This window comes from Sceloporus occidentalis, unplaced genomic scaffold, assembly GCF_023333645.1.
Source record: "Sceloporus occidentalis isolate IW3139 unplaced genomic scaffold, rSceOcc1.0.p SCAF_1, whole genome shotgun sequence".
Classification (NCBI taxonomy): domain Eukaryota; kingdom Metazoa; phylum Chordata; class Lepidosauria; order Squamata; family Phrynosomatidae; genus Sceloporus; species Sceloporus occidentalis.
In genome coordinates this window covers 299,427,759-299,434,774 of record NW_028316981.1, presented here as the reverse complement: position 1 = coordinate 299,434,774, position 7,016 = coordinate 299,427,759, and positions in this window count along the sequence as shown.

The following is a 7,016-nucleotide window of genomic DNA, read 5'->3' as shown; positions in this document are numbered from 1 at the left end:
TATACATACCTACCTGGCTTTTCTCCTGGGACCCAAGGTGGCTTACAAAATGTTAATACAAAAGGTAGTTTTAACACTTCAAAAACAATTAAATAACAATTATATTAAAAGACACATTGTTAAAGTAATTTAAGGTAGTTTAATACGGGGGTGGGGTGGGGTGGGGTGGGGTGGGGGGTGGCAAACAGGGCACACTACTTTAAACATTGTACTACTGTGTGGTCTAAGAATCAAAGGCCTGCCTAAATAAAAAGGTCTTAGTCTGTTTGCAGAAAGACAACAAGGAGGCAGCTAACTGGATCTCCTGCGAAAGGGAGTTCCACTGTGGTAGTAAAAGTCCAAACCTTGTGGAGGACTGAAGGCTGAAAGTCATCCTTTCAGTGGGTGCTGTGTCTTGATTTTCTGCTTTGAATTGGGAATTTATCTGCCTACCTTAGACACTGGAGAACACATTTTCCAGAGTCATCCATGTTATTGTTCCAGTCCTGAAATCTAAGGGCATCTAAGGGCAGCAACATTTTTAGATGTACCCGTGCCAGCCCGTTATCCTATTCTAGGTCTGGATAGTTCTCTCTCTTATAGGATCTACTTGTTTTTTCTTTACTAGCCACAGTCTAGTACAAAGAAATTTACTTAGCATGAAAGAATTGCAAGCCCAGGAATAAGTTTTGAGTGTCAGAATCAGCTCATGGTCCCTTCCCTCCCCCAAAAAATCCGCTCCTAGTAGTTCCCAAGCCTCTTTTCCCTTTCAGGAGTACAATACCTCAGTAGTAGAGCCAGCGTAGCATAGTGGGTTGAGCATTGGACTATGGCTCTGGAGACCAGGGTTCAAATCCCAGCTCAGCCATGGAAACCCACTGGGTGACCTTGGGCAAGTCACACTCCCTTAGGTTTAGAGGATGGCAATGTCAAATTCCCTCTGAACAAATCTTGCCAAGAAAACCCCATGATAGGTTCAACTTAGGGTTGCCATCAGTCAAAAATGACTTGGACGCACACAACAAGTACAATTTATAGTGAGAGAGGAGTCCTTTTATTACTGCCATTGTTAAAGAGTTGGGAGCCTCACATTTTTGGTGGTTTACTTCAAATCACTTATATATTGACTGGCAGATCCAAATCTACATTCTGCCCATCCTTTGACCTGTTCTTGCAAGGAAAGGAATTTTGCCTTTAAGATGTAAGCAACATTGGCCATTCAATAAACTTCTGTCGCTCCTTGATGATATATGTAACACTGCACGCTGTTAAGACAGTAACAATTGCTGTGGGATGTTAGGTGTTCCATTACTGGGATGGGAAAGACGGCACCAGTTGTTCTTTGGAGCTATCTTAAGTTTTAGGGTCCACTAGTATGGCAAAATACACTTCTGACTCTGAGATCAGTCTCTGGAGCCAGTGGCTGGGGGAATCTGAGAGCTGTAATCCAAAAAAGAGTTGGGCTAAATGTGGTTACTATTGGTATAGGAACAACTTTGCAAAGCATAGGAGAAAAAGGCACATCAGCAATACCTGGAGGAGGGGATTTGGATTAAATTCCATGGGAAATGCTGCTTCCTACTCTTCCACAGCTTGACCTAGCCAAAACAGTTGAAATAAGGGCCAAGGGGGAAAGCAGCCATGTAATAACTTAGCTGACATTTACTGCCGCAAGTACCTCTTCACTTCTGCGCTTCTGATGCTCTGAAATAGAAACTGGTGACATCATTTGTGGTTCTTAATCTCCCATTTTCAGTAGAAATGTTAAGACTTGAGGCCCAATAGAATATTTAAAAAAACTAGATGGCATAAACCTCTACTTAATGGGGCAAAAACTACTGGCATACACACCCCTTGAGTGGCATACATACAGGGTTTTCTGCTGTTGATCTCTGATACTGTACACAAAACACTAATAATTCCCTATGGTTTGATGGAGTCTTGACCATGGTTGTGTTCATGGCAAATGCCCAGTGCAGGGAGTACGGAACTTTGGGGTTCTCTGGATGTCTTGCACTACAGCTCCCATAATCTCTCCCCTGCCATTGGGGATTCTGGAAATTGATGCCCAAAACACCTGGAGAGCCCTCTTCCCCAGCTCCGGTACTAGCCTTGCATAGGCTCTTCTGATACAGGAGATGTCCATCAATTGCATATTCACCAGTTACAATTGAAAAGCAAAGCCCTGGCATGGTTTCTTCTGTGCATCGTAGCTGTATAGTACACGTTTACATTTCAAAGGTCTTGGATTTAGAAACAATTTAATCTGAAGGGAGCACAGTCGGACCAACAGCTTTTGCGGCCTTAAAGCCCCACAGTAGTCCCTCAAAACCCTTGGACACCCATTGGGGGGGAAAAACATTTTGGTGTGATTTGGGAGCAAAATTTGCCCAAAACCACATGGAAAGCCCCCCAAACATGAGAAAACATGCAAAAATGCCTCCTTTTCATCCCACAAACACTCCAGGACCCTGTACTATATCCCCCAAATACCCTCATTTTCTAATTCTCTCTTCTCAATATGGCAACTGGAAATAATGTAGTGGTCTTCCACTGACCTTTTCATCTTCATTTCTCCTAGAAATAGCTAGAAGAAGTCATACAACAATCTGCTTCTGTCCCTCTTAGTAATTTTTGTGGCCATTTTGAGGGGACTGCAGAGGAAAATAGAGGTTTTGAGGTTTGTTCTAGGTGTCGTTTGAGCGTTTGACTAAAACTCTGGAGACCAGGCCGTGAAACCCACTGGGTGATCTTGGGCAAGTTGCATGCTCTCAGCCTCAGGGGAAGACAATGGCAAACCTCTTTCGAACAAATGTTACCAAGAAAATCGCATCACAGGTTTGCCTTAGGGTTGCCATAAATCAGAAATGACTTGAAGACACACAACACACACACTATGAAGAAATCTGTGAGTGTTGGTAATTTTTTATTAAAACCAAACTGAATGAGATTCTCAATCATCTGTACTGGCCAAATTCAAAAGATAAAGGCCTGTTACAGACTGCCGAAATAAAGCTGCTTCGGGTTTCTTTGGAGGTATGCTTTTTAAATTATGCATGCATCCTAAGAATCCGAAAGTTGCACCAAAAGCTGCACTCCGGTGCTTAGGAATTGAGTGTGGCTTTGGCACGACCTCCGGATTCTTAGGACCCATGCATCATTTAAATAGCATACCTCCAAAGAGACCCGAAGCAGCTTTATTTTGGCAGTCTGTAACAGGCCAAAGATATATTATCAGCATAGAGAAGATCATATTGTTCCTATCTGCTTTAGTCCTTCTAAAGTGGTGGTTTTATAGGCAAAAGGGTTAAAATTAAGAAAAAGCAGGGGTAATCCTTATTCAGCATCACAAACGTGACATGATTGATTAAACTGAGACCAAAAGCCAGACAAGAACTAAGCATTCAAACAATCTTGCTGGGTGGATGAAAACTCGGTTTTCTCTTACATTTGAATTGTTTTAATCTCTTGAGTTTTTAATGCTGCATTTATGAAGAAAATTGCAGCTTTTGGAAGGGTTGTATAAAAACAAACTGGTTAAAGTTCTCACCTAGAAGACAGGACATGCCAAAGCTTCAATAGCAGTTTCAAAAAATTATTTATGGGGACTGCGAATTCAGTATGTGCCTAGAAGTTACAAAAAAGTAACTTCTCCAAACCTGGTCTCCAACATAATGCTTTGGAAAACAAGAACAGATGCCGTAAAAAAATGTTTTTACAAAATGAGAAAGTTGTTGAGAAACGTTTGTTGATTTGATAGTCCACTTTCTTCCCTAAAGAATTGCAACAAATCCTGGTATATTCATCAGTTATAATTGAAGAACAAAACCCTGGCATGGTTTGTCGAAGGTTTTCACGGCTGGCATCCTGTCAGCGCAACTGCTGGGGTCCAACAACCCTTGTCAGCAACTCCAATGAGTCCTGGGGTTAAATCAGACCCTTGGAGCAGAGCTGGCAAATTTCCAGAAACCGAAGCGTGGCTCCCAGAGTCCAATTGGGATGACAGCAACTGGATGTCTTCCAGGAACTGCAGCAATGCAGGAACCTCCAGGGACACACAGCAAACCGATGCTGTAGCTTCTTCTGATAAATCACCAGAGAAACAAAAGTCCCCAAAGTGCTCTTTATTCACAGTGCTATTATACAAAACTAGATCTCTCAAACTCCACAACATACCAATCCAACTCCTACTTCAAACCCACACCACACCCTTGCAACCCCTGGGTTTATATAGACTCTAGACCATGTGGTCTCCCAAACCCAGTGAGTTCAGGTGTGTAGCCATGCCATGTGTCTCCTCTGCAATCCAGACACATGTTTCATCATCCATGGCTACGTGCACTTGGACACTGAAGAGTCCTTGACACAATGAGCTTCAGCTGTGCTAGATCAACCTTGCCACTCTGCTGAATGCTCATGGCCAAACACACACACATCAAGCATTTCCCTGTGTGCTGTGTTTTAACCTTTCAAATCCCTGACACATCCATAGTTTTTTGTGGGTTTTTTGGGCTATGTGGCCATCTTCTAGAACATGGCTACACAGCCTGAAAAACCCACCCAAAAAAACTGGCATGGTTTCCTTTTACTAATAAGCTTTATTTCTTGTCATTGATAGATTCTGATCAAGAACACATTCCTGATGCTTTACAAAGTACATCTCTGATAGCTTTCTTGGGCTAGCTCTACACCTTATGTAAGCATTTTCAGAAAAGTTTGTGAATGAAAGAAGCATGTCAAAGTAAACAGCAAAAGATATATTGCAGTGAAAACATGCTTTTAACTGAACTGTATTCAAGCTTCTGGATCCAATGCATCCATTGACATTTCACTTACCATTCCAACAGACTGATGTATTGTTTTTTGTTTTAAACTTTCCATGGCAGATTGCATACCTCAATAAACTCATTTAGATAACCAGTATTTTCCCCCACTCACCTGTTTAAATACAGATCTTATATCCATAGCATAAACAACTAATCACTTGGGGGGGGGTCATTCAGATGTCTTTTTAGTGGAATAATAATAATAATAACAACAATAATAATAATTTATATTCCACTTAATCACTTGGAATCCAAGCAGATTACAACAATAAAACGTGATACAGTTAAAAATTCTAAAAACCGCTATCTCTCCCCCCAGTATAAAAACATAGTAATACTAAAAAGAGATTAAACCAGAAAGATGATGTGAATGACCTCATGCATTCCAGGTGTGTTATTCACACTCTGGATCTGCATCTATGCACATTCCTGGGAGTTTGGTTGCTCACATGTGCCAGGTTTTGAATAAACATGGAGTCGACTATGCAAATATATTTGAAACACATTCAAGGCATTCAGAGTTTAATCCCAAATTATCCCAGGTCTGTTCAGATTGGTTATTCAGACTGCTTATGATGTGAATCTATATAAAAAAAAAACTTGGGAGAAAAACCCGATATCGATTATCCTGGGTTAAGTGGGTTTTTTGGCATTCGGGTTTCAGGTGAACAATGGAAATTCAACCCGGATTAATCCTGGATTATTTTCACCATCTGAACAACCTCTGGGTGTCATCTTTACCAAGAACCATTCTTGAAATCCATTGTGTTTCTACAACAGTTTGGAACAGACAAGTGCATTTCAGAGGCCATTTTCTAGCATTTGTTTTAATCTCTGTCTGGATGGCAAACATATAGCTATATTATGAGAGAAAACCTATATTAACAACAAATATCTTCTTCTTTTTTGTTTTTTTTTAGAAAAAGTGAAAAAATAAATGCAGGTGATTGGTTGTAGCTGAAAAGATTGCAACAGAAGATCTCCATACCTAGAATATTCTCTCCCATTAGTCCTTCTAAAGTGGTTGTTTTATAGGCAAAAGGGTTCCCTCCTTTCCATTAGAAACCATCTGCTTCATATTGTGTGCTTACTCAGATGAATTAAATTGTAGTTGCTGTCAGAGGAAGCCAGAAATAACAGGAGAGATAAGATAAGGTATATACATCACACCCTATACTATTCATCATTTTATATTTATTACCGATTAGCCTTATTACATTCTGTGCTGAAAGACGCTGTCACCTCCTAGACTGCAATAACTTCCAGTGTTCCACAGCAGTGTCCTGCAGGCTCTCTAATCCTAGTTGTACAATACTTTATTTCATTTTGGCATCTCTATTGTAAGAGGCAATCATTTTTGTACATGCTGATAGCATTTACATGCTCATTAAATACATCATCATCTTGCTCGCAATCTATTTCCAGGCTTGCCTACATGTCCCAACAAAGATACTTGTGGAACATCTCAGTAATGAAGACAGGCCCTGTTGGACCAGACCAAAAAAGTCCATTTGCATAGATGTACAGTAGGATCAAGCCAAAGTGGTTGTTGGACTGCAAGTCTCAGCATCTCTAGCCAGCATGGCCAGGGTGTGATTGCTGGGAATTGCAGTTCAACAACATCTGGAGGACTACTTTTTTTGACTGCTACCACAGGGTATCTACACGGTTGTAGCAGTTTGGGGGGGGGGGGGGGAATAGGTTCAGTGTATTGGATAGGTCCTTTAACATTTGGACTAAAAAATGGAGCAGATTCATCACTCTACTAATAATGGAAGCCATTGGTTGCCCCCAGTCCCAATGAGGAATGTTTCCAAAATCTGGATGTGACTGGATGAAGCTATGAAGCAGGGATTCTTCTACTCCTCTTGTCCCTGGGATCTATGGACTTTTCACAACAGTAATCCCCCAAGGACCTGCTATGCATCCCTCCTCCTACTGTGTATCTTCTTGCTGTCCAACAGACATCTTTGTGTTTGACAAAATCATAACAGGGAGCATCTTGATCCCCAGTGACATCTGTTTTTATCAAATTACTTTGCTAGCGTCAGAAGCTCCTCTTCACTTTCAGTTGAAGACCTCTTGGACCATTTATTTCTGCTGTTGCTCTCGTGCTTTTTGCTGTTCTAAGTGTACATGCATCATCCCCAGTTACAAACGTAAGACAAAACTCTTCACGTTTGTCAGCCTGAGAAGTATCACGATTAACCA